At 40.7% G+C, this 27,956-nt stretch overlaps 1 protein-coding gene across 2 annotated transcripts in view; it reads left to right on the top strand.

The window, feature by feature from the left end:
* Lhfpl2 (LHFPL tetraspan subfamily member 2) overlaps nucleotides 1-27,956 on the top strand; it is a 147,694-nt gene that overhangs the window by 13,680 nt on the left and 106,058 nt on the right. The window lies entirely within an intron of this gene.

The following is a 27,956-nucleotide window of genomic DNA, read 5'->3' as shown; positions in this document are numbered from 1 at the left end:
AGAATGCCTTATGGATTAATTACCTGTTTGCTTACATTACCACACATAATTAAAAATTACCATAATATAGTTAACTCAATAGGAATTTAGATTCTTATCCCCATTGAAAAGTATAAAAAGTAAGGCTTTTTTTTTTTTCATTATGTTTCTCCTGAATAGTGTAAGTGATGTTAGGTCATAGAACAGTGATGGATAAATGACAATCCATGGCCTTCAGCAACCCATCCTCTTGGCTGCAGTCAGAGAGACAACATTGTTAACCAGACCCTGGAAGTCCCAGAATCCCAGCCGTTGGCATGCAATAGGATTGAACATGTATCTAAATGCATAGGCAGGTAGGGAGGAAATAACTGACTTCCCCAATTTGGAAACCTAAAGGAAATAAAAATGTTTCTTGGTGGGTTGCGCACTTGCTTGAAACATAGTCTAGATTTAAATAATTTAATGAAAAGCTTTAGATAGCTACATTTTATTTTCTCCATACTTAGTAGGAGGGGGATACTAATTGGCTTGACGTTGTAGAACTTTATCCTGTGGAGTAGAAACCCCCAGGGTGGTGATCCACCTGAATGGGACCTGGATCATTTCAGAAGTTGGTGGATGGTCGAATTCACTGAAACCGGGGCTTGTACTTTTGCAAAGGAGAATGTGGCCTTGAGATTTTGCTCCTGTCTCTTATCTTTTTATTCTGCTTGGATAGCAGCCTGACTCATTGTTCAGTCTTTCCAGTTGCTGTTTTGGGCCTGTTCAGCCCTAAAACAAAGAGAAAGAAGTTGTCTTCCCATTTCTGTGTGTGCTTTCCACAACCTACTAGAGGTACCTGGCCAACAAACGCATGTCAAAGCAATCACAAATCCATGGTCCTCTACCTGGTGCTGAGTATCGTAGCTGCATAGCCACCTGGAAGAGAATTTATGAACAACAAGCCAGTAACAAAAATTTGACTCCCAGTTGACTCCCTTCATGGTCTTAAAGTTTCCTAGGGTTTAAGTAGAAAGAAGATTTGAACTTTTCCCAGGAATTTCCAGTCTCCATGGAATCAGTTTGTCTATCATACTTGGAAAGTAAGCTAACAAAAATGAAATTAAAAGGTTCAGATGTTAAAATATATGAGTGGGCTTTAGTCATCTTTGGAATTTGAGATATTCCTGAATATTTGTGTTGCACTATGGCTGAGGTGGCTGTGTGCAGGGCCCTTGTATCTGTGCTTCACCTAGCCCAGCACACGAGGAGTGCTTACCAATTTATAATGAGCCTCTAGGAGATGTCTGGCTCTCCATACCTTATGTTTTATAATATAGTTCTTCCAGATTTGAAAAAAATCACAATGAAGTAAAACAAGAGGTTAGGTTATTGGGCTGGGCTCCTTCCCACAGGTCTGTATTCAGGCATACTTCATAGAGGTCTCTAGCTTAATTTTGGCTACTCGACGTCATCCTGCTTAGAACACCAAGAAGGAGTATAGTTCCTCAGTTCCTAGAGCTTCTGAACTTGGAATATGTCTTTTGGACATGTACTATGGTGTTATTCTTTCACTCAGTGAAATGTTTACACTAGCTAAAGATGGGACTGTGAGTGCCTCATCAGACAAATTTGTAAATCAGAGTGTTTTTAATAAAGTTGTTTTGGTATGTTGACCTTGATCCAAAGACACTGTCTTGTGTGGTCCCCTTATGTTGCAAGTAGGCTTTGGGAACAATAGGAATAGTGACAAATAGTGGACTCAGCAACTGGTCCACTGGTCTTGGACGCCAGTGTTATTATCATCCTGAGTTTTGATTGACAGTTTCTTTTATGGATGAAATGCTGGAAACAGGTACCAATGCTTAAATAAAGAAACAGGCTCCAATCAAGATCAGGTTTTTGTTGTTATTGTTTCTGGGTGAAACCTTAATGATCAGCTATAGTTCCTTAAAGAGGAAGCAAAATCTCCAAAATAGCCTTTTAAGTTTCAGTGCAAAATTGGCTCCTTTATTGACATCTCTGGGAAAACTCTGCTGTGTTCCATTTCCAGATCTCAATTGATGCATGATTTAGGAACCACTTTTTCCTTGGATCAGGTAACTTGTCAGCTGTAATTTGTAGGCTGGTTTGTCTTATCCATTGTAGGGGTTTTGTTGTTGATTTGAAAAATTTACAGGCTCTTTTTTTCTAGGAAAAGCTGATTTGCAGTAGAATTCCTTGGACTTTTTACTTTACAGGACTAGAGGTGTTGTTTTAATCACTTTCATGGCCTCTTTTAGTTAGGAAATGACTTCTCCATTCCTTGGGGTCCTTTTAGGGTTATGGTCCTGAGTTTAAAGGAAACTCTTTAGAAAACTAATTAATAAAAGCAACTTTTCCCAATAGACAAAAATAGCAAAAAAATTTTCTCCTTTCATCTCTTTTAATGATAATTTACCTTCATTTTATGATTTCTTTTCCCTGTAGATCATTCTTAAGATGAAAAATTTCTGCAATTCCGTTTTCTCAGGTTCCTTCTTCAGATCTGGTGAAGCCTTGGTCTGTTTCCGTTAGCCTCACTCATGCCGACGTTTCCCCCACTTGGTGGTGGTGCCCACCTCTCTTCTATCTCTGCATCCAGTGAGAAGCCCTCTTCCCTTTATGGCTGCAATCTGGAAAAGAAAACAAATAGCTGAAGCTCCCATTGTAGCCCAGCAGGCTGCGGAAAATAGTTCTCATTCTCCTTATTTGTGGGTTCAAAGTGCATGTAACATTTTATGGGGGCGATCAGCCCTCCCAAGGTGCTGGCTTGAGTGGGCCTGTGTTTTCGCCTGGTGGACAATTAACCACGCTGACCTCCTCCTTTGCTTCGGCATTTCTGGCTGAGTTGACGCTAATGCTCTGAGAAGGGGCTGCTGCTCCTTTGAGCAGAGCACCAGGCCAGGGTGGGGAAACATTTGATCTTGTTCAAAGGGGATGTCTCTGAAGCATGAAGATTGAACTGATTGTGACCCCACCCCGGGGAAGGAGAAGCACCCGCTGGAGAGCAGGCCAGGAGGAAGAAGCCCCTGGTTACTAATCCCATTGGCCTGTGGGTCCTCAGGGTCTCATATCTGTTTAGAGGAGAGAGAATTGGGGTGGAAGGCAATAAAGCAGGCCTTAAATGAAAGGGGCAGGGGGTCATTTTATCTAATTTTGTGGTTGTTACAGAGGAATAAAAGACAGGAGATAATTTCATTAGCCCCTGTGAGATCTTTATTACAGTGATATGGCATTTTGGGAGGTGACAGTTTTCTTCCTGGTAAACTTCCAGTTAGGTTTCCACAGAGCCAAGGAGGGACGGGGAGCCACATAACCTGTAAGTCCCTGTGGATGGGAACGTGAAGTTACTCCTGTCGTAAGTGGGAGGCTGGGAGCTGTGAGTCCCAGTTTGTGACTGCCAGCTCCTCAGGCACATGATGCTCCAACTGAACATGAATCCATCAGGCAGGTGGTTGTGTCTAGAGCTGGGATGTTTGACCTCTGAGGAAAGTTCATGGGTCATCTGTTGCTGACCTGACTTGTTTGGGGCAAGATAGTCATCCTGCACATTCTCTAGAGCTGAGCATTGTTCAGAGCCTTCAGCCACACGATGGGGAATTAGCAGAGGAGGGGGAGCAGATGCCTCGGTGCCTTCTGTTTGCTGAGTACCGTGCTGTTCACAGTGGAGGCTCCTGTCGGTTGCTTTTTAAAAGCCCTGCTGGGTAGGCAGGTATTCCTATCCATGTTTACAGAGAAGGCAGTGAGGCAGAGACAGCTCCTGTGATTTGCCTCAAGTCTCCCTGGAGGGAAGTGGGAATCTGAATTCTATCCATGAACTCATAACATTCAATTGAAGCTTTTTGTGTCATTATTAGAAGAAATGGGGGAGGAGGAGGAGAAGAAGGAAGAAGAAGGAAGGGGAGGATGCTTAGGTTTTTCTGAGATGGGAAGATGGTGGTGAGTGGACAGTACTATGTACCAGCCACCAGCTGGCACCATTCCCCAAGGCAGCTTGGTTTCTTTCTGAAAAGGGGCAGAGTGGCCAGGGCAGGGAGACAGGGGATGGAGGGGATTGGCAAGGGGAGTGGGGAGCTGTCAGTGTGACGGACTGTCCTAAGCATAGTGGTGGCTGATTCCTTGAGTGCTTGTGATCGGGAGGGATGGCGGCACCCACTGTCCACCTCCCTCCATTCACGTTTTCACTGTTGGGTTGTTTTCTTGTCTTTAGCGTCTCTTCCTCGACTCTGTAAATTTCTGCTTAATATTTGTGAACTTAGCTCTGACAAAAAGAGGACCTCTGTTGAGATGTGATAATAAAAACTGTGTTAAGGATTAAAATGTTAAGTAAACTTTCAACCATTGCTTAGGCTCATATAGTTTGTATAAAAATCTGTTTTCCCCATTGATTCAGGAGATATTTCTCCCCCTCTCAGTTGACCATGGAGTCTGTAGATCCCTTCCTTTCCGGTGGGCATGGTACTCTTAAGAACTCGTAGAGGTGAGAAAGTGCTAATTGTTTTCCTGAGATGTCGTGGTTGGTTGAGGGCCAGGGGTAGAGAGGGCAGATCTTCACTTGGTTCACTAATGCTTCCCTGAGTCCTGAGTCCTCAGGAAGACTCTCTGCCCTCTGTTCCCTGGAGGCAAGAGTCCTCTTGCTTTGGCCCTGTGTGGTTCCTTTCCTTCAGGACTGTGGCTAATCAGAAGTTGGCTGCACTTCAGTACCTCTTAAAAGCTTTTCTCTCTGGCTCTGTTCAGGAAGTTGAAGTGCAGTGTCAGAAATGATGTGAGTTGATGAAGAAGAAATAAACAAACCCAGGCAACATGTGAGGAAGGCTTGGCAGCCTGGCTGCTGTTTTGCTGTAGTTTTGATCTGAAGGAACCAGATTTCCTCCACGTGGAAGTTTCCTGGGCCAAGAGGCCTGAGATGTGCATGTCCGTTGGTCTTCCAGATTAGGGCACCACTTAGTCTAATAAACTCTGGGATGAAAACATGTAGTTTATGGTTGGCAGAATGGAGATAGGTCACATGGCTGCAGCCAGAGCTATATGAATGTGGAGTTAAAATAGCATCTGTTCAGGGAAGCAGAACATTTCAGAATACTTTAGTCCTCTCTGGGCATCAGTGCAGAAAGTGGAGAAGAGGAGAGCTGGGAGGGACTTTGTAGAGCTTCTTGTCTGAGCCCCTTATTTCAGTTTGAGATCCTGAAGGACTTGGTGGAAGCCCTGTTAGGGTAGGCGCCCTTGTCTGTCTTATTTACTCACCTTCATATCTCTGCTCCCTGGCATGTATTAGATACTTAACATGCATTCGTTAAGTGAATGAATGCTGGAAATGAAAATACCACTTCTGACTCCTATACAGGCTGCAGAGGCTGTAAGAAGGGGTGCCAGGTAGCTTTTATGTAGTTAAGATTTTCTTTAGATTACATATCGTTTAGAAAATGGAACTGTAATAAGATCTAGCTGGTTTGTTCAGGTTGGTGGTGAGTTTCAGGGAAAGGCGGACCTACTCGGGCTTGGCAGGTAGGTGGCCACATTGCTGTGCACCAGGGACCCCTTTCACATTGGGTTCCATGTCAGCAGTGCCCTGGGGACTTGGGTGCCTCTGCCTCCCTGGAGGAATCGGGATGACTGTGGAATATGTGGGCTGAAGTTACCCCTCTCCCTAAGCTTACCCTCCTCTGTGTCCCAGTGGCTGCAGGTGTGACTGCGAGGTCCGGGTGTTGGAGACTGTGGCAGCAGGAGAAGGGCTGTGTTTTCTACAGGGTATCGACTGCTGTCCCATCCCATTTTGAGAACTTCAGTCCTGCTGTTGTGGGCCACCACCAAGGAAGCCAGGTCTTGCAGTGGGCTGTGCTTAGAAACCCACAGTGGGAAACCCGGTGTGGTCAGAGACCACACCGCTGCTTTTTAGGCTGGCCACTTAAAGCCTTGCTGTTTGTTTACCTCCCTTATTTAACTTTCTGGTTAATTCTCAAAAAAGAGATTTATGATGACAGTTGAAGGAAGTTTTAAAATTTAGAATAATTATAGGAGATTAATTCAGGATTAAAGGTCGCTAAAGGGAATTTGTAGTCAACAGGTACCAATGCTTAAATAAAGTCAAGAAAGTTTCTTTAAATTCACAAGTGCTGGCCCGAGGAGACATCACTTTTTGCCATTTGGCAGGTTTAGTCCACCTACTCTGGTCTGCCCTCCCCTCACGGCTGAGAATGTGTCTCTTTAAATGGACCTACAGGCTTCACCACTTGCCTGTGATGTTTTGGGGGAGACAGTACTTTCTCTGGGCACTGCTATAGTTTGCATCTGTGTATTAAAGATGTGTATTAAAGGCATGGTCCCCAGCCTCTGGCACAATTGGGAGATGGTAGAAGCTTTAAGAGGTGGGGTTCATGGAAGGGGATGTCCTCAAAGGGGATAGTCTCTTTCTATTTCTATTTCTGATCTTGCCTGTGAGGTTAGTGACTTTCTCTGTCACATGCTCCTGCCATGATGTGTTTCTTTGTCAAAAGCAACAGGATCAACCAACCCTGACTGACTCACGCCTCTAAAACTGTGAACCAAATAAACCTTTATGGGGCCAGGGGAGTAGTTCTTTGGTGGAATGCTTGTACAAAGCCCTGGGTTCAGTCTCTGAGAGCTGCAAACAAAGTAAGATAACCTTTCTTCACTTTAAGCTGCTTTATCTTGGTTCTTTGTTACAGTACAAAAAGCAGACTAACACAACTAACCATTTTCATGGGGAATTTCCGTGCTACCTCTGGAGGGGTGGGGGAACATGGTACCTTCTGAAACCCCCTTTCACTATTTGCCTGATTTCTGTTATCTTTGTATGAACTCTTCTTTCTCCCTAGAAAATATATAGTAGACAGCCCATCTCCTGGTGGTGCAGAAAACCAGCTGTAGTCAAACACTGATTGAAGACTGCACAAAGAGCTGGTTGGGTTCCGCCTTTTGCTCTGTATTAAAGATCACAGGGCTTCTTGATGTAAAGCTGGAAGGCTTTCTGCAGGCCAAAGGTCAATATGAGCAGGTCTCCATACCAGCAAGAAGAGTTATTACTGTTGTCTGGGTTATTAGAACTTGAACAAAAAGCAAACTTAAACTCACTCAGTGGCAAGTGCTTTGTTTTTTGTTGAGAGGCTTTGAGAAGTGATTTGGGGGCAGTGTCCTTATAGTGTGGAGTTCTCATGGTGGCTATTATTAGCGCTGAGGTAGTTATGTGTGAGTTGGTCCTGTTGCACGGTACTAGCAGAGTGCTTGGGAAGAGAATAATAAATATTTACTTGATCTCAAAATATCCTATGTGCAAAAACCCTATAAATTAGAAAGAAATTAAGACTACATACATGCTGATAGTTTATTTGAAAAATGTAGTTTCATTCATTCATTTATATATGGGGATTCTTTTCATCAGGATTCTTGAAGGTACAAACAAAATTGAGGTGGAAATACCCCATTCTTTCAGATGTGATGAGCCTTGAGCTTTTATGGAAGGTATTTTAGAACCCTGTAGTGGAAAACTACAGGTTTGGTATTGCTGTTGATGAAAGCAAAACCTTTTATTTAAAATTTATTTGCCAGTTTTATTGCATGTGATATAGTTTCAATGCAGGTGTTCTCCCTCTCCCTCTCGCCTCTCTCTCTCTCTCTCTCTCTCTCTCTCTCTCTCTCTCTCTCTCTCTCTCCTCCCCCCTCTCTCTCTAAAGTGCTATGTGACTTTATAACCATAGTGACAGAAAAAAGTTAATGGAGAGCGGTAGTGCTTATGTTTACAAAATCAAATGCTGAAATGCCTTGGAGTTCTGTATTCATAGAATTCCAACTCACTAAAAACTAATGCTGTTAGAAGATTGGCTTATATTCATGGTTTTCTTATTGCAAAATGAAGTAGAATGTGTGTACTCCTTAATTATACCCGAAACAAGATATAAATCACTTAAGTACTGTTTTCTATAGAGTAGGAATGAAAGAATCAAAGTTTGAGGCTACTTTGCAAGAATTTGCTCCTGTTTTTACAACAGAAATCTGAGAAGTCTTTGATCTTTTCTTCCATTTGTATTTTCTATATTTTCTCTAGATTTCCTCGCTTACTATGTATACTCTTTTCCTACAACTAGGATAAAATTCCTGATTGTCACCCCCACTTCATCACCCCTCTTGTAAGGCTAGATTCTTGAGGTCTTAATGAGGGGACCAGGTTCTTCCCCCAGCCACACCACTCTCAAAGGAGTCTCATTCTATATCCTCCACTCCTTTCTGAATCCTAGTTGTAGCTCAGAGACAGCCTAGCTTAGCCTGAATCTAAAGACTGCATTTTCTGTATCCTGAAAATGTCAATGATTATACACATAGGGTTAGAGTTTTTTTTTTTTTGGTAATTATGCAGCCTTTTAACAATTTTTTACCAACTGAGAAACAATGGAGAACCTATCTCAGACTCTTTGGAGAGAGAATTCTTGGGAGATAGCTCTTCCCTGCTCCGTTTTTCTGAGTGAAGATGGTCTCAATGTGTGGTGATCCAGCCTTGAGAATTGGGCAGACCTGAGGTCTGATCTCTGCTCCCCACTCAACAGGCTTATGACATAATGCATGAGGACTTGGTTTTCTCATCTGTAAAATAGGGATAATCACGCCTATTCTGTGGAACATTAGGAGAACTAAATGAGGTAATCTACATAAGGCCTGTTTCTACCTGGAATTTACATAGTGGGAGCAAGTCAGCTTGGAGTTTTCTGGTACCTCCTGCAAGCTTCTCCCTAATAGTTTCCCTGTGGCTCTCCAAGGTGCTCAGAGTATTGTAGCTGAAGTTGTTTTGGGGCGTGTAGCATGTATTGCTTTTAATTCCTGTCACTCTGTCCATGACAGAACTTGTTGGTGAGTTTCCTGGTGCCCTGTGCCTTGTATTTACCTTTGCTCTAGAGGAAATTGGCATTTACTGGGACTTCCTTTGCCTTTGGGATCAAGGGACTTCTAGAATGTGTATTTTGATGGGAGTTAAAATTAATATTCATTTAACAAATTAAGTTAGCATTGTGGTCAGATTTGTTAGAGCATGTGTGTTTTTTGGGTGGAATACCAAAGTCCCCAGATTGTGTAAAAAAAAGTGTTTGTTTGTCCTGGGAGAATAGCAACATCTCACACACCATTTACAGGCTTGGCCTGCCAGCAGTCCTGTGTTACAGTATGCAGCAACCTAGCAATGTAATTTATTTCCTTCAGGGAAATGTGGTTTTATGTGCCCTGTATCAGTGTCATTGAAACCTTGTTTTAAGAGGAAAACAGCAATTAATGTTTGGAAATAGGAAATAGCTTCACAAATTTGTGGTGGAAGAGACCCAATAAAAATGACTATCAGGAGTTCCCTGAAGGTGTGTGTAAGAGTTTATAAATGGTGTTTTCTGTCTAGTAACTTGGCAGCTTTTGATTTGTAAGTATTAACTGAAGTATGACTGCCCCAACAGCTGGGTCTGTGAGGGTATTACAGCAAGGAAGAAAGTAACTGCATGGGTACACACAGGCCAGCATCTGTGTCATCTTAGGGACAGGTGGCAGAGGTCGGGGTGTGTTTGGCCAGAGAAGGCCATGTCTGTGTCATTGTTGCTATTGTTCTCCTGCTGAGAGATGACAGATGGAAGAGTCTGCACTGAAAGAGCAGCTATTAATCTGTAACTCTTGGTTTACTTGTACCCATACATAAACATTTCAGCTCTTATTTTAAGAAATGAAAGACCACAGCATGTGGGAGCCACTAAGTACTGAATCCTTAAAGTTGATTCTTGTGTATGTGTTTGTTTTTAGTATTACTGATGAGTCTGAGCCACCTAAATTAAAAGTAACTCTTTTTTTAAAAAAACTTTTTTTAGTTATAGATGGACACACTATCTTTGTTTTATTTATTTATTTATTTATTTATTTATTTATTTATTTGTTTATTTAATGTGGTGCTGAGGATCTAACCCTGTGCCTCACGCATGCAACGCAAGCGCTCAACCACTGAACTACAACCCCTAAAAGTAACTCTTCATTATTGTGTCAAAGAATGGTTTCATGAAGAGAATTAGTTTCAGACTTTTAGTTGGAGAACTTTTTTTTTCCCTTGGTGGGAGTGGGTTTGAACTGCTGTGGCTCTACCACAACAGAGCTATATCTTCAGCCCTTTTATTTTTTATTTTGAGCCAGGGTCTCGTTAAATTGCTGAGGCTAGCCTCAAACTTTTGATCCTCCTGCTTCAGCCTCCTAAGTAGCTACGATTACAGGCTTATGCCACCATGCCTGGCTTTAGTAGGATTCTTTAAAATGAGATATTTCTGTGGAGCTGCAGCATATGTGTGTGTAACTCATAGCAATTAAACTATACATGCATCGTTCAAAACAGAGGGAGAGAAATAACGAAATAATGTGGAACTGCTTAGCAGTCAGCTCAATGAGAGAATGTGCCTGAGAACAAGATTTATCAACCTTGGCGCTATTGACGTTTTGCAGTGGATAATTCTTTGTTGTGCGTGTTGTCCTGTGTATTATAGGAGGTTTAGCAGCATCCTGGCCTCTCCTGACTGGATGCCAGTAGAACCTTTCTCCTTTTGTCAGGATACTGAAAGGTGTCTCCAGACACTGCCTGGTAAACGTGCCCTGGGTTGGGAGAGGGCATCACTGTTCAGGGTGCAAACCTCTGCCCTGGTGTGGCAGGGATAGAGGTGCTTTTCAGTCTGTGGCTCCCTTTGAGGATCTTTTGAGATTTTCTTTGCAGACTCTAAAGGATGGCTCTGAGCCAGTTAGTTCAGAGCATTAAAGATTTATTCCTCAAGGAGAATAGCCTCAGTGAAATCTCTCCTAGAAGTTTGTCAAGGCTATAGACATGTAAAAAAAAAAAAGTAATTGATCCATTGACAGATCTTTTTTAGCCTTTTCAGTTCAGAATTTCTTGGTATTAATGGTCTTATGGCTGATTTCTAAACTCTGAGTTGGTTTAATACCATTGTGCTACATCTCTGCTGTTTTGGAGGGTGGTGGTGGGAGTCATTCTGGTTGCTTTTTGGGCTCAGAGTCGGGGGAGTCATTCTGGTTCCTTTTTGGGCTCAGAGTCCCGAAACAGGCCATTCTGAGTCTATTCACTGCCAGACCCAGTATAGCTTACCTCTATCAGGGTGTTTGAATTATTATTATTATTTTTTGTAGTATGATAGAAGAGGTTCTGGATTTTAAAATAAACTCTCTCTCCTTGACTCTGGGTGGGCTGTCACTACTCCTGAGTGTGACAGAAGTGTGCCATGTCACTTCTGAGTCTGGATCACGGAAGGGCACACAGTTTCCGCTTTGTTGGCTGGAACGCTGTTCTAGTCTGGAGCTGCTGTTTACAAAGCCTGACTACCATAAGACTGTTATGGCAGAAGAGACCCCATGCCAGTGGGTAGTCTCAGCTGAAATCAGTCTTTCAGCCATCTCCATGTATGAATGGAGCCATCTTGGATCCTGGAGACTAGACATCCACCGGCTTAATACCAGCCCTGGCCTCTGCCATTGCCCCAGGGAACAGCTGCTCCTTGCTCAAATTCCTGACCCATAAAAGTAAGTCACTGTTAAAAATTGTTGTTTTAGATGACCCCCGGGGGAAAAAATCAGTCTCTTCATCTGTGTTCTACTGAAAAATTTATCCCAGAAGCTTCTTGAGATGTAGTTTTTTTGTTATTCTGAAGATTTCTTTTTTTCTTTGAAGAATTTCTATTTTAGAGGTTGAAGCTGTGGCTCAGTGGTAGAGCGCTCGCCTAGCACATGTAAGGCGCTGGGTTCGATCCTCAGCACCACATAAAAATAAATAAATAAAATAAAGATACAACTAAAAAATTTAAAAAAAAAAGAATTTCTTTTTTAGTTGTACATGGACACAATACCTTTATTCTGTTTATTTATTTATTTTAATGTGGTGCCAAGGATTGAACCCAGCGCCTCACACATGCTAGGCAAGCGCTCTACCACTGAGCCACAATCCCAGATCCTGTTATTTTGAAGAATTTTTAAAGAGTGATCCTACTAGTATATAAGTTCTGCTCACTTTGTTGACTTCGGTGATTTTTGGGTGTAGTCTATGAAAATATTACCAAATATTTTAATTTTTATAATAAATATGCTTAATGGCCACTATTGAACAACAGCAATGAAGATGTTGCTCTGCTTTCATCTGGATGTGAGAGTCAGAGCCCTGTCCTGTCCTGTGTTATTGCTCTCATGTCTCAAGGCAACTCTGGACACTCCCTAAAATTCATAGTTTGGATATTTTGAAATTATTCTTATAAGGAGAGATCAGTTTGTCTTAAATTCAAGCCTGGGGTTTATATGCACTTTAAAAGAAGTGTCTAAAAAATGGTAAAAGCAGCACCTGTGCATGCAGAGAAGCACATCTGTGTATCTACTAGCAGACAGAACAAACTGTCCTTTGGGCTGAGCCAGTGGAAGGAAAATAATTATTTAAAGGTGTCTCTTTCTTACAAGAGTAGTAATAGTTTTCATATAAATGTGAAGTTACCAGAACTTTTAAGAAACCCTAGCAATGTCATAATACTTATCATAAGGAGGGACTGTGACACTTCAGATCTTGAGACTGTGTAATGAGTGCTTCTGGTAAGAGGGGCTGGCTTCAAGAAAGTCAGGATTAGTAGCCCACATGCAAGGTTTTCCTTATTTGGGGCAGGTGGTTCCAAAACTCAAAGAAGTCCAGCTTGTTAGAGATGTGGACTGTTAATCCTGATGTCAGTGGGAAGAGTTGGACTCATATCAGGAATGTCTGTGATGTTGCAAAGACAGCAACAGATATTTTCTAACAAAGGCTATGAAGGATTACCAGTGAAACTCAGGCTTCCCTAGGGTTACTGTGAGGATCTTCCATATCCTCAGTTCTTTTTGCATCTTTTTCTATCTTCTCTGAGTCAGTAAACAGACAGGGATTAGGAGAGATAAGAATCTGTCTCATTGGCATAGTTTTCTGAAATTTAAATGTGACTGCCTTGGGATTCTTACTAAAATTCACTTTCTGGCTTTGAGTTTTGTGTAAAATGCCCTCAGAGGCAGTCTATTATCAGAGTAGTTACTAAGGAAACCTGGGAAAAGAGATTTGGGTTTGCCATTGTACTCTGAGAATGAGGAGTAGAAGAACAGAGAATAGAGTGAAGGAGGAGGACAAGGGGCTGGGGATATGGCTCAGTGGGTAGAGAGCTTGCCTTGCATGCACAAGGCCCTGGGATCAATCCCCAGCACCACAAAAAAAAAAAAAAAAAAAAAAAAAAAGAGGAGGACAAGTAGTACTTCTGAAATGTTTGAAAGTTAATACTGCCTCCCACAGTAGAGGGAAGTCAAAGCCTTTTTCAACATGTGGTAGAGAAACTCTTGAACTTTGAGTTATAAACTGTGACTAACTAAGATAAATCAAGCTGGTAGAGTCACATGGTTAGAAGACCAGGCTTTGGAAAAGACTGTTGGTTTGGAACCAGCTCTAACAATTTACCAGCCGGGTGATCTTTGGAATGTTACTTGAAGTCATTTTGTGTTAGTTCCCTCATTGGTAAATTGGGGCTAATCATACCTCTTAGGTTCTTGTAATGGTAACAGAGATGAGAGGTTTGTGTGTCTCATATGGTGAGAAGCACATCTATTAGTCTGACGTAGAACTGATTTTTAAATATCAGAGGTGGAGTTTAGAAGTAAATTCTTTCTCTTTAAAATGATTAATCTTTACACAGAGCCTCAGGTGCTCATGTGTGGGTAGAGTGAGCTTTCCTGCCATCTCCCACTCTCTTGAGACCCAGGGGGAGTTTCCTGGCCAGTGGAGGTGGGACTATTGCTATAGCAGATTCCTCTTTCCGGCTCTGTTTCCTAAGGGCAAATGGAAATACCCTTGATTCTTTTGCAAATAACCAGGCAAACTGGTCACACTGCCCCAAGCATTGAGAGTAACTAGACCAGATTCAGGGCCAAGATTATTCAGGCACATTTCACTCACAGAGCTGTTTTAAACCCAGAGGCAAACCCTATCCTCCACTAATATTCCCAACAGCATTGGCACCAAAATCAACTTCAGTCTTCAAGCATTATTTCTAAAGCCTCTTCTTCAACTACTGTATCCAAGAAAACAAAGTGTCATGAAGTAGCATTTCCTTAGGGTGTTCTAGGTTATAGAGAGGATGTCGCCAAGGCTCTCCCAGAATAGTTTACCGTTTCCCATTATCCTCCCCATAATCAATCTTGGAGACATTACTCCTCCTAACCCCATTTGTACCCCACCTGATGAATCTGAGTCAGAAGATGGACATTTTCCCAAGACCATTCAACCAGTAAACAGTATAACTTGATTTTAAATCACAATTTTGCTTGATTCAAAGTCTGTTTTGAATCCTTATTTTGCTTAAATGAAATAAGCATGGATAGTTCAATTTGAATTGATTTAAAATTTTGACCCTGAGAATTACAAGCAAAGAAGGATGAAGATCACTGATGACAGAAGGTTGATTATATGCAAACAGAAGAGAGTAATAATTGGTATCTGTTTTACAGCAGGTACTGCACATTTGTTAACATATTTAATCGTCCATCTTCTTGAGTGGGCATTAGACCCATCTTCATAGAGAGGTGATAGAGCCTCAGTGAGCATAAGTAACATGTATGAATAACGCAACTAGCAGGTGGCAAAGTGGGAATGTGAATCCTTCTCTCACCATGCTGTGCTTGAAAAGCATGGGAAGCTTTCCTTGCCTGTTCTCTTCCAGTTACCTCTAGGGTACATGGGGGTAATCCTAAACTTATGAACCAGAAAAAAAGAGTACATGTTCCAAGTCTGTCATGGTTTTATAGAGCCAGCTGCATCCATTTTCTTCTTTTTAAAATTTTTTGTTAGTGCATTATAATTATACATAATAGTGGGAGTCGTTATGCATTCATTTCTTATCCAAGAAATTTACCCTCGTCTGAAAGAGAGAAGCAAGCCCATAATAGAGGTAGAAGGCTGGTAAAGGAAGCATGACCTCTGCCCCTCTGGGGAACCTGGAAAAAGGCTTATAGGAATTTCACATTCTGTACCATCAAATGTGTCAGCTTCTGTGCACAACTGCCCATCTCATGGAGCTGCCTGGTCCGTTCATGCTTTGTCTGCCAGATGTGCGTTTGGTGGAGTTTCCTGGGGAGAGAGGCTGGTGAGTCTCTGTGCTCAGGTGGTTCGTGGACCATCCCATGTATATTATGAAGGGTGGCCTGGGCTCAGCTTTCTATCATTAGGAGAGTATAATTTCTTTAGCTCCCGGTGCCAGCCTTAAGGGCTCTTTAGCTGTAGGACCAAGTGCCGCTGTGAAGTGAGGCCAGTGCTTCCATGACAGCTGCTGGCACCAGGCCCCTGGGCCATCACTCTTCACAGGAGCCAGTTTTGTAGAAGTGATTTGGAGAATCAGGGGAAGGAGAGGCAGCCTTTGTGCAGAGGAAATGTGCCATGGGTAGGTAGTTGACTGCTTATTAGTTTACTATTTCAGCCAAATTATTTTTGTTGCTGTTAAAAATTAATTTTAATAATTGTTTTTGGATCAAGCTGTTGAATAACTGAGCCAAATTTTCATGCCCAATGAACTTTTATAGCAAACTCTCCTCTCTTTATGGGATTATTATGAGGATGATATTTGTAAAGTGCTTTCACCGATTACAGGAAGGTTCTGGATAAATGGCAGTCATATTTTCAGAGTTTGGGAGAAATGGTTATACATTGGCATCCCAGTTCTGAACAGTGCGACTCATACTCTGCTATTAGTGACTCACACTAGTGGCTATTTTCTTATTTTTAATTTCTAAATGGAAATTTGGGCAAAAGAATGGGGTGATTGTTATGTTTGCATAAAATTATTCAACTAGTCAAAAGAAAATCTCTTTAATTTGAAAAGAAATATTTTCACAGTATTGGAATTTGAATAATAAGTAGTAGACAGTAGGAAATGCTCCATTGTCAAGAGTAGCTAACTTTGTATTCATTGGTCACAAAATGTTGTAGTCCTTTATTATAAAATGCTTTTTTGTCTGTTCTTTTTTGGAGGAAACAAAAAAAAAAATAGTTTGGTGTGTCATTTCAGAGAGAAATTCATTCCCTAGAAAGGGCCACCTTCCCAAGGACTGTGGGATTTTAGTGCGTGAAGCACATCCCGTGCTTGTGTGCATCTGAGCCCTGGTCTGTGCCACATGTGGGAAAATGAAATTAGAACTTCCCTTTGTGGCTTTAATATATTCTGAATTTTAACAATAGATCTTCAGTAAACACGGTTTGAGCTCCCACATGATTCATTATACACACACCAGCTGTCTGGATTGTTAAAAATGTAAATTAGACTGCAAATTAAACTGCATTCACTCCCTTGCTTAAAACCTTCTAATTGTTTCCTGTCACATGTAGGAGAGAAGACAAATTTCTTATGCAGACTCAATAGTGTGATGTGGACCTGCTGGCTTCACTGGTCCCTTTGTAACTCTTCCTGTGTTCCTTCTCCACCAGCCTTAAAATCTTTCTTGCTGGTCCTCAGCCACCACAGGACCAGCACATTGTGGCTGTTTCCCTGCTTGGAATGCTCTTGTGGTCTCTGGCAGGGGGTGGAGGAGCTCGGTATCATCTTGTTAGTATATCAGTTATTGAGAAGGGAGCCCAGAAATCTCATGGGCCAGTGTCAGCTGGTAACCTGTTTGCCTGCCAGAACACAGCGACTGACAATGGACAGAGTTGAGGGCCACGTGGAGTTCTACCTAGAAAGCTTTCTTCTGTCTCAGCCCATATGGATATTGCCTGCTCTGCCCTGTCCTTGCAGGCAGGCCACACAGTTCACAGCTCCCTGGGCTTGTCTGCTCATGCTGCTCTGGGCCATTTGGCTGTCTGCTTTCTGATGATGGCAGAGCAGGCACTCTATGCCTTGCTTAATGAGCACTGGCGTATGTTTGGTTTGGTTTTAGACTAGTGTCTTGGGAGAATTTATATCTCCTACATTTGTTTGCTTACTTGCTTGTAGCAATTAATGAACTTTAATGAAATTTTTTTTCCCCCAATAACAAAGCATGAAGCCCTGGCTGCACTGAAGTTGCACCACCTCTCTCTGCTTCTGGCTTTTTTCTTTTTTTTTTTGAATTTTTTTAATATTTATTTTTTAGTTCTCAGCAGACACAACATCTTTGTTTGTATGTGGTGCTGAGGATCGAACCCGGGCCGCACGCATGCCAGACAAGTGCGCTACCACTTGAGCCACATCCCTAGCCCTGCTTCTGGCTTTTTGAGGAGAAATTTACCTGTTAATGCCCCACAGTGTGTCTTTCTTTGCTTGGGATCTAATCCCATTTTCTCTTTGCCACATGACATGTTTCATAATATTAGTGTAGCCCTTGCCTGTGGACAAACCACATTTTCAACATGGATTAAGAATTTGGGGGGAATGTACAGGAGAAGGAGGTGTAGGGTTGGGAAGGGAGCAGAGGGGCAGGGCAAGAGAAGGAGGAAAAGTAACAGCCAAGTTAGCTCTTGCTGCTTGAATTGTTAGATTGGATTTTGAGGATAGACTACATCAAGACTTCTGATGGGGTGCTTTTCCTTGGAGTGTGTTTGTGTTTAAAGACCTTTTTGCTTATTATTTTCTTTGCTGATGCACCTAATGTTTGGAATACATGAAGCATGTGAAGGATGCCTTCTGCCTCCCCTGCTCCCTTCCCCCCTCATCCTCCAGTGAAACCAGAGTTCTTGGATCCCCAGTGGACCCTTAGCTGTCGAGCGCAGTCTTGCTGGTGTTTGATGGGCGTGCTTGCGATCTCCAGGCTGAGTCTATAGTAGTGGCCTGCTGGTTGCATCTATGGGAAAGTGGAACAGGCCTAAGGCATCCTGGCATTTCTCTTCTCCTATTTCCCTCTGTGAAGTCTCCTTCAGCAACCATTCCCTGCCCAGATGGGGCCATGTGTTGAGCACTGCGTTCCCAACTGGCCTTGTTTTTTTGAAATAGGACATGCTGTCCTACTGTGCCCTTGGTGGAATCCCAGAGACTGCCTAGGAGCTCTTCTTACTGTGAGGCAGGAAAACAGGCAGGTGCTAACAGTGATCCTGTGGGCTCAGGTGGGATCTGGCTGGGGTAGCTCTGTCCTGCTCCATCCCATGGCAGTCCTGACAGAACTGCTTCTCAGGGCAGGGGCTTCACCAGCATGAGGATCAGGGCACTTCCATTTGGGAGCCTCTGATGTAAGACAGTGCATTTTCATCCTATGAATAAAGGATGACTGTTTATTCTTCCCATAAAAAGATTGCTTCCTTTTTAAAAGGTACATTGGAGACTTTTTTCCCCCTTCAAACTGAAAGGGTTTCTTATTTTTTTTCATAGTGTTTATTATAGTCAGTTCAAAAAATACACAAAAGGACGAGTGTCCACCATGCGTCTCTAGAGATGGTTGCACCTTCTAGCAATAACTGTTGCCCACATTTTGGACAATCTTCCTGTACACATACACGCAGCCTTAGATTTGAGATCAATGTCATAAAACGTTTTTATCTTCAGGATAGATTTTAGCAGTCTTTCTCATGTCATAAATTTAGAGACACCTCATTTTTAATATCTGAAGACTCTTACATTGTATGGATGTGCTGTAATTTGTTAAGCAATCTCTTATAGATGGAATTTTTCCTGGTTATGAAAATGCTCCATTAAATATCTTTGTACTACATTTGTCTGATTATCTCGTAGAGTAAATGGACTAAAAATACTGAGTTAGAGTGTGGCCATTGTGGATAGTCATGCAGGTTGACATACTTACTTGTAGAAAGGTCATACCATTTTTTCCCCCTATAATGAAGGAAAGCTTTCTGCTGACTTTCTTTAATGTTTTTTTTCTAATATATTTAAAATGATTTAGTGTCCCAAACTTTTTAGATAGTTCTTTTTTTCCCTTGTTTCCAATAGAATTCAAATAACTAACTAGGGGGCTGTTTAATTATTATTGTAGCTTCAGTAGTTAAGAACCCAAACGGTATATCCAGTGTGCATTTTCCCCTATGTTGTCCTGGTATGTAGTTGTGTCTTTTCCTGACTTTAAGTAATGGTCACACAAAGGTTGTGATTAAAATGGGTGCTTTGCGTCAGTCATGGTTTTAGACAATCTGTCATGTTCCATATTTTCAGGTTACTCCTAAAACTTACCTTTTGGCGATAAAAGTAGCAAATGCTATTTTGTAATTTGATGGGGATTTTGAAAAATCATGCCGAGTTCTTATTTGAAGTTGAGCTTCAGGTGTGTATTGTAGCATTTCTACTAAGGAAGCACTGCTTTCCGTGACCATCTCTGGTTTCTTCTAAAATGTTTTCTCCAGGCATTTCAGTCTGTGAGAGTCTGCCCAGGTCCACGTGATTAATGACCTGTTGTCCCACCTCTTTGAACTTTATCTCCTTGATCTCATTTGTCCATCCCCTGGTGTCACCGGACACTTTTCACCAGTTCACTGGTTCATTGCTTATCTTTCTTTTACACTTTCCTGAGTTCATCTAGTGATAAGGATATCATGTATCTTCTTTAAAAGCTTTTTTAGTGTGTGTTCTTTAACTGTCCAGAGTGATGTCATATTTAACATTCATTATGTTCTGCCTTTGGACATCACACAGATTGACCACAGACAGAGCTTGCCTGTTAAGACTTGCAATAACAAGCAAGATATAGGTACCCATAGCTTGTGCACACGGGTGTGGGGGGTTACCAACTTAGTTTCATTATAAACTTATTTGGAATTTGAAGGGATGCTTATTGGAGAAAGTTCAGTCAATACATAAAAGTACAAGTGAAGTGCACACTACGCCCTTCCAGGGAGAATTCCACCTCTTAGTGATATTTTAATGATCTTCATGTATACACACATTCACAGCCTTAGATTTGAGGTCATATAAAACATTATTTTATGGGAGAGTTTTTCCATGTCTTGCCTTCTTGCTAGGTAAAGCCTTCTGGAGGTAATAAAGTTTTCATACTGAACTTTGATTGAAAAGACTGTGGCCACGAACTAGAAGGAAGGAATGGGATGACTAGTGAAGAGGCCACTCTAGGATAAAATGGAAACTTGAAGCGGGAACCAACTGGATAAGATACATAACAAAGATGTTCTCAGAGAGGTTGCCAGAGTAAATATGGCAAATTTTATTTGTAATTAAGTTGAAACTTGTTTTTAAACGTCCTTTATCCATGCATTAAAATGGCAAAATTAAAACCTATGGGAGAATGTAAACCAGAATTTTGGGTGGGATTGGTAAATGAGATAGGACTGTGATGGGGCTGCTGTCTTGTTACACCAGTTCTCAGGCTGCGCGGTGAATCAGAGTGCCGGGGACTTCCAAGGGAGATGTTGCCTCAAGTGGCTCAGCTATCTAGTCAAATGCCAGGGTTATTGCTGGAGTTGGCTCCTGGGGTTAAACTTATGTCCCCCTCCACCCCCACCCCAGGCAAACAACTAGATTTTCCCAGTGTCTGTGTTTGCCCAGGGTGAATTGTATGGAAATGCTCCTCTTTGGACACTGAGGTACTATTTAATGAACTGTTCCATTAGTGCTGTTTAATAACTCAAATCCTAGTGCAGTAAGTGGTATTTAATTACTGACTTTTTGAGTCACTGGGGAACCATTTAGTAATTACTACTTCATTGCCATTTAATAAATTTCTGTCTTGTACATTAAATAGCACTGAGTAATAATTCACTCCCCAGTCCCCAGTGGCATAAATAAGTTAATGCTTCTTCTAGAGATGCTCATGTGGAACCATATGGTCATTTAGGCACTGGAAAGTAAAGGTACAATAGAATCTTTCAAGTTAGGGGGCCCTAGACTTTTACATTTCATGAGCCAGTTAAAAAAAATGTTTAGAGATTGACATAGGGTTATTAACTCTTTGATTTTGTTACCTTTTATTTCCTCAAGAAACCCTACACAGGAGCACATTGTCTAAGGCATAGTGAACAGTATCAGTTGAGTTGAATCAAGCTGTGCATTTTAAGACAGAATTTTTTGCTGGTGACACTCGCTTTAACTTGGTTATTATTTCATCAGACCTCAAACTGGACAAGTTAACTATATAAAATGTGTTATGAAAAGTGGTTCACTGAAGAGATTTCATTTTAGGTGGGAATTGAGAGGGTTAAGTAGCATATTTGAAAGCTTTGGAAGAACCTTGGACCAGATTGTAAATGTAAGGCGAATAATCTTCTCACTGACAATACTATGGAGAAGAGATGATTCATTTTGGGATTATATTAAATTTTGAAGAGTTTAAAGATGCAAAAATGATTAATCTGAAGATAATTAATCAACAAGTTGTTGTATCTTGATTTCTGAATTAAATTTTGTGACAGATCAAAGAGAATGTGAATCAGAAAGAATGATTTAATTAAAATTATACTTTAAAGTCGAAGCATTAAGGCACTGCCTTTTCTGTGATTTCACCCATCTAAGAAGCCAGACATTTTGCAAGATGACTTGTCCAAATTCTATCCAGTTCAGGTATAACATTGTTATGGGGTGACATAAACATCCTAAAAATCCTAATGTGTATTTTGAAGGATGGTGGAAGGAATGATTGACAGCCTGAGGCCCATAAGACAGATCCCTGGGATGAATGATGCTCCTGTTGCACCGTTTCCCACACACAAGTCTCGCTCCGAGGCTGAGAATGCTTCTTTTGTTCCTAATGCTTACCAGCTTTTGAAGTTACATTAATTGCCTGAATGTCCTGTAGGCATATTTGATTTGCTGCATTTAGAGAGTAAAACAATTAATTATAACATTTTTTATTAAATTGCTCTTCCTAATAGTGCTAGAAATATAATTTATACCCTAGGCATGTCATGGCTTGTGTATCTAGTTTTAGAACCCAGTAACATGCAAAGTCTCCAGTGAGGCTGGACAGCCTTTCCTTATGGGTAGGAATGGAAATCTCCAATCATATTTTCTAGTAAAGCATATTGTGAGAAATGAATTTTCAAGTACATTACTTAGTATTGGTTAATTCAGCAAATTAGCAGAGTGCAAGACTGTAAACACATTGCTCAGACATAAAGTTAAGTACATTCTGTTAGAAAATTTACCATGCCCTTAATCCCAGTGGCTTAGTGCTGTGCTTTAAGTAAAAGGGATTTAGGGAATTCATAAATGCAGGGAATAGAATAAACAAAAAGGATTAAAGGAGGGTTTCCTGAGCAGCGTTGGTATGGAACTGTGTACCTTGTTACTCTCCCCAGAGATACTGTTGACTTTATTTTAAAGCCAGCCTTCATGAAGGTACTGAGCAGAAACATTGAAAAATTAATTTCCGTAATCAGGGAGTGCGTGTGATGTCATGAGTACATGTTTCTTTGATCACATAGCAGTCTATTGTTGATCTCTGCTTTTTCGTTTTTTGTTTGTTTTCTGATACTGGTGATTCAACCCAGGAGTACCTTACTACTGAGCTACATCCGCACTCATTTTTGAGTTTTTTTGTTTTTTGAGATAGCATCTCCTTGAGTTGTTGAGGCTAGCCACAAACTTGCAATCCTCCTGCTTTAGTCTCTGTGTATCTGTCTTTGTTCTGGTTTTTCACAGTTCTGTTTCTCCAGGAGCTTTACAACTGTAGCAACAGTGTGTTGTAGCAGAGATTGAACTTCCATTTATTTTTTTGTTGGTTTTCTCATGGGTTGCTTTATGGTTTTAAGTGGCAGGTGCCCATTATTGTGGTTATAACACTTAGAATTCTTGTAATTGTGCATTACATATATCTGCATTAGATGCATTCTGCTGGTTTTGGTAGCCTATTTGGTATTTCATTATTCTGTGTGTCATAGTGTGCTTAACTAGCTCCATATTAGGGCATCTGAACTTTTCCCAGTTTGAGGCTGTCATAAATAATGCTGCTGTAAACATCTTTAAGCTCATTGCTTTTCTTCTCTTGGGATCCCTTCTTGGGATTGTATTTCTCCAAGGAGGAATATCTGGTGAAGGGTACAGACTCTTTGGTAGTTCTTGTCTTGTGTTGCTACTTCCCATTTGCTTCAAAAGCCCTCTGAGAAGATACAATGAGAAAGGAAAAACAACTATGAGGAAAAGGAATTGTCTTTTTTACTGGTAAGAAAACAATGCCTTTCAGATACCTAAATCAAGATTTTGCTTACTTGGGCTAATCAGTGATTTTGAGCACAGGCTGTGGAGTTCAAATCAGTTACATAGCCCCTTTGAGCTTCAATTTCCATTGGCATAAAATGCATATGATACTACCTGTCTCTTGGTGTGTGGTGGTGAGGTTTCAATGAGATGATGTGATTTTACGAAGTCTGATTAATTGCCACAGGGCCCAACTCATAATCAGTGCTCATAAATGAGTTGTTGTGATTTGTTCTGGGTGGAACCATTGGCAGTAGATGCCCAAGTTTGGTTTCATTGGCAGGTCTGCTCTCCAAAGGCCTTGCAGGGCCTCTAGGGGTCCTCTTGATGTATTTTATTGAATTTGGGGCAGAGTTACTCTGCCCAGGACAAGTTCAGATTTATATGAGTTAGTATTGATGATGAAGGGCCCCTGTGAGTTAGGCAGACTCCCCTACAGGGAGATATGGGTTCTTTACGACCAAAGACTACTCTAATAAGACTATCAACAACAACAACTATACATATATTTACACACACACACACGTGTGTGTGTGTGTGTGTGTGTAAATATATGTGTAGTTGTTGTGTGTGTATCTTTTAAAAAATAACGGGTATCAACCAAGCCTAGCAAACATGCTTTTCTGGTATCATACTTTTTTTTTGTTTGTTTGTTTGTTCTGGGGAAAAAGAATGAGAAGGATGTGTTTCTTTCGATATTATATTTTCTTAACTTGAATAAAATGCCTTTAGAAAAACTGGTCACAAGAATTTAGAGTAGCTGGGGTTTTTGTAGTTGTTGTACCCTTCATTTTTCTGTGACATTGACAGAAATATTTCGACCTTGTGACTGGCTAATTCTGAAAAGTCAAAGAAATACCAACATCATTTGGGCCTTAGTTTTTCTCTTTCTGTTTTCCTCTCTTACCATTATTCCTGCCTTTAGCTATAGGTACACATTTTGGATCAATGATTTTTCATTCTCCAAAGTATACAACAGATATTGCTTTTATCTTCTGGAAATTTCATTGGAACCACTTTTAAATGTGGTAGCATATTTCATGAGTGTTTTTTGGGGAAACATCAAAAGTTGTGTATGAGTGTGTATTTTTTCCACATGAACATTAAAAAAATTAGTTATTAAATTTTGGTTTTAAAGAAGACAACCCCACACCCATTGACTCCTGCATGCTGAAGTCCAGCCATGGCATTTATGATTGTTGGGCAACGTTTCATGAGGGATGTGGTGACTACAGCTGTGTTTCCATTGATGGATAAACTTAGACTCTGAGGAAAATGATTTTCCCATGAGGAGACTGAAAGGTTGGAGAGTGGGTGTTCCCTCAAGCCTTCATTCCCCAAGTTCTCTGGCAAGTTAGCCTGACGAGAATGTAGCCAACATGGCGGGCTTCATCTCCTGTCAACCCAGCCCTTGGAATGCATGTAAGGAGTTGGATTTTTCCCCTTGTAGTGCTGTGGAATTCATTGGTGGTGAAAATTTGCTAAATAGACATGGTTGGTAGTTTTATTAGATTTAGTCTTGATTAGATTAAATTTTTAAGAATGCACATCTATCTTTAATGGAGTCTGCCTAACTCACAGGCACCCTTCATCATCAATATCGATTATATACAAACCTGAGGATAATTCACATTGTTAGAACTTACACTGGGCGGAGGAATTTAGTGAAGGACCCGCGACTCTAAATTTGTGACCCTGAGACCTGCATTCTCAACAGTGGTTTTGCAAACGTGGTGGAATCATCACAGCTTAGTGAATCTCAAGGCAAAGCAAATCACCCCTTTAAGACAAGATGTTTGTTCTGTTACCTTACCCTCACAGAGGAGTCAAGGGTCCAAATATTTATCACTCCTAGTGACACCTCGTTTCTCCTTTCATCACCAGACCAAATGGCAGGAGTTGTTCTACTTAATTGTACTCAGTTTTTCCTCTGGGGCTTCTCTGCCTGTTGTTACTTGATCTTTCAAACTTGAGTGCCCTCCAGCCTGCTGGGTTACTCAGAGGAAGGGTCCGGGCAAATGGTAATCTTGATGGTCAAGTGTTGGGCAGATTTGAATGTGATTTCCTTTTACTTTCTAGTATTTGGGGAGTTTCAGTTAACTTTTTTTTTTTTTTTTTTAATGGCTAATTTGAGTTCAGACACCAGGCCAAAATAAAATGTTGGTCTGGTCATCTGCTATTTATGTTCCATTGTGGAAAGTATTTTCTCAGCCAGAACATGTACTTTAGTTACCAACTTCCTTCACAGGATTTTGTTAGTAATGTCTCTCTGAGGGGGTAAGAATGTCGTCTGCTCGTATTCATTCGTCTTTTATCTTTGAGAGTTTTATGATTTGAGTTTTGAAACTCAGAAAGTAGAAAAATCAGAAATTATCTCATGAATTGGGTTGTAACCTTTGTGTCCTTCTCATCACCCCCACTGATGAACTTATGATGTTTCTCTCTTGTTCTTTTGCTTTGAATCTTTGCTGTTGTCCTGTATTGAGAGAACAAAACACAACAGGAGCTTTTGTTAGAACTGATGTGTCATTTGCTCAGTTGATAAAACATATCCTGATTTTTTTGAATTGAAAGACTCAAAGACAAACTTTACTTTGAAAAGTTTCAAAACTACTTAGGAATTTAGTAGGTGCAATGCTACCAACTTAAGTCTTTCAAAGTAATTTTCTCATACAAACAGTCCCTGCTTTATTTGCTGTCTTCTGTTTCCCCAGGAAGTAGCTCTTTCTGAAGAGTATATTGCCTGTTTATTGTTAATCTAAGTGAGAAATTAATTGCCAAAAAAATCTCAAGTAAGATTTGTTTGATTACATAACTTTTTTTTAAATCTGAAATCTTGCTCTCTGGACAATCACTTCAAAATTTTGTGTATTCAAGGCATTTTTTAAAGAGAACTCTGGAAGCCAGCCATAATTTGAGAAGTTTGAGAAATCAGATTTTAAGGGATCCAAGGCTGCGGAATGGCTGACACAGTTACAGATGCAGAAGGATGTCTTCCACTGTTCTTACCTTCGTGCCTTTGCTTGTGCCAGGTCACGGCTAGACAAGATCTCCAGGCCAGGCACGAAGGCTTAATGCTTGTTATTCATTTAGTCGTGAATCAGCAAGGAGGGCCTGTGTGTCAATATGATGTTTTCTCCATTAGTGGAATTCTTCTTGCTAGGGATAAGGCGTACCCTAAACTTGTTTTTGTTTTTAAGATGGACTTACTACCTTGCCCAGGCTGCCCTCAAATTCCTGGGCTCAGGTGATGCTGCCGTCTCATGATAGGTGCTGGCCACTGTGCTTGACTTTGCCCTTGGCTTTTTAAACTTTGTTTAAGTTTTTATCTCTAGGGATCATGAAAGTCTTTAAAAAAATCTGGTTTATATTAATTGAGAAAACAAAAACGTATCCAAACACTTGGGAGAGCAGGGGAATGATGCCGTGTAACCTATCAGTACTGAAGTGCCAAGAAAGGGCCAAGGGGAGTATGATGGGCTGGAATCAGGCGCACCAGCAGGTGCAGTGAGCTCAGCATTTCCTGGGACTGAAGTTGGAAAGCTAGAGCTAACTGGACTTGGGTTGTCTAACCAGTCTGTTAACTGGCATTACTGCACAGTGGGCCCTCCTTCAGCACAGGTTCTGAATCCTCAGATTCAACCAGCGACAAGTCAAAAATATTTTGAAAAGTTGAATCTGTTCTAAATGTGTGGGGACTTTTTTGGTCATTATTCCCTAAACAATGTGTAAGGGCATTAGCATTTATATTGCAATAGCTATTGTAAGTAATCTAGAAGTTATTTGAAGTATGTGGGAGGATGTGTGTAGGTTTCATGCAAATACTGTATCATTTTACATGAGGGATTAAAATATCTGTGGATTTTGGCATCTATAGGGTGTTCTGGAGCCAGAGAATACCTAAGGATTAATATATATTCAAATTTTTGTGAAATAAATAGGATTTTCATGTTTGAAAGCTTTATACACATATAATAATACTGACTATGAAAACAATATAATGCATCTACATGTTTTTACTCTAGAATATTATTTGAAATATAATATGGAAGAGAATAGCTTATCAAGTTATTGACTAATCAGTGGGTAGACATGCACCATTATCCATGGATCTCATTGAGGAATACCTTGAAAAGTAGTACTCTGGAACTCCTCCAGAATGCTTTCTCTACCAAAAGCAATCTTAGATCTGTTTTGAGCAAGTGAATTCAATTGTCATGCTGTAAAAAGAAGCTCATTGTAAGGTTACCATGACCCCAAAGATCCCAGATTCTTTCTTTTTATGGTGCTGTAAGTGTCTAGATAATGTTTTTCAAAAGTAGCATCTGTTTTGTTTAGCAAGTAGTTACATACAAACAAACTTACAAGTAGATGTGCTCTAACAACTTAGTTTCCATTTGAAAAATAACACATACACATTTATAACACATAAAAACTGAAAGATAATACATTTTGCTTTGTAAAGTTTAAGAACTTATTTCATTTTTGAATAACCACCATCATTTACTAATGAGATGTGTCTACCTGGACACTGCCAATCTTGGAATTACATTGGATACTCCCAACCTCATTTCCTGCTCCACATTGATTTTCAAATGGTACTTGGTTGTTGTTGTTTTTTTTAATCATAGCCATTGCAAAAAGCCCAGTTTTCCAAAGAGATGTCTTCAGAAGAAATGTAATTCAATCTGTGAATTAACTTGAACCAGAAGTTTGTATCATGTCCAACACTTTGCTGTGTTTTCCTTGAAGAATTAAAATCTCTCTGAGCTCCTGTGAGTTCACTGTCACTCAACAGGGTGCCTTAGCACATGGTGAGGGAACCCAGGCTTAACCTGTGTT

This window comes from Ictidomys tridecemlineatus, chromosome 1 (assembly GCF_052094955.1).
Source record: "Ictidomys tridecemlineatus isolate mIctTri1 chromosome 1, mIctTri1.hap1, whole genome shotgun sequence".
Lineage (NCBI taxonomy): Eukaryota > Metazoa > Chordata > Mammalia > Rodentia > Sciuridae > Ictidomys > Ictidomys tridecemlineatus.
The sequence above is the reverse complement of the archived record's forward strand: the minus strand, read 5'-3'. Positions and strand labels throughout refer to the sequence as shown.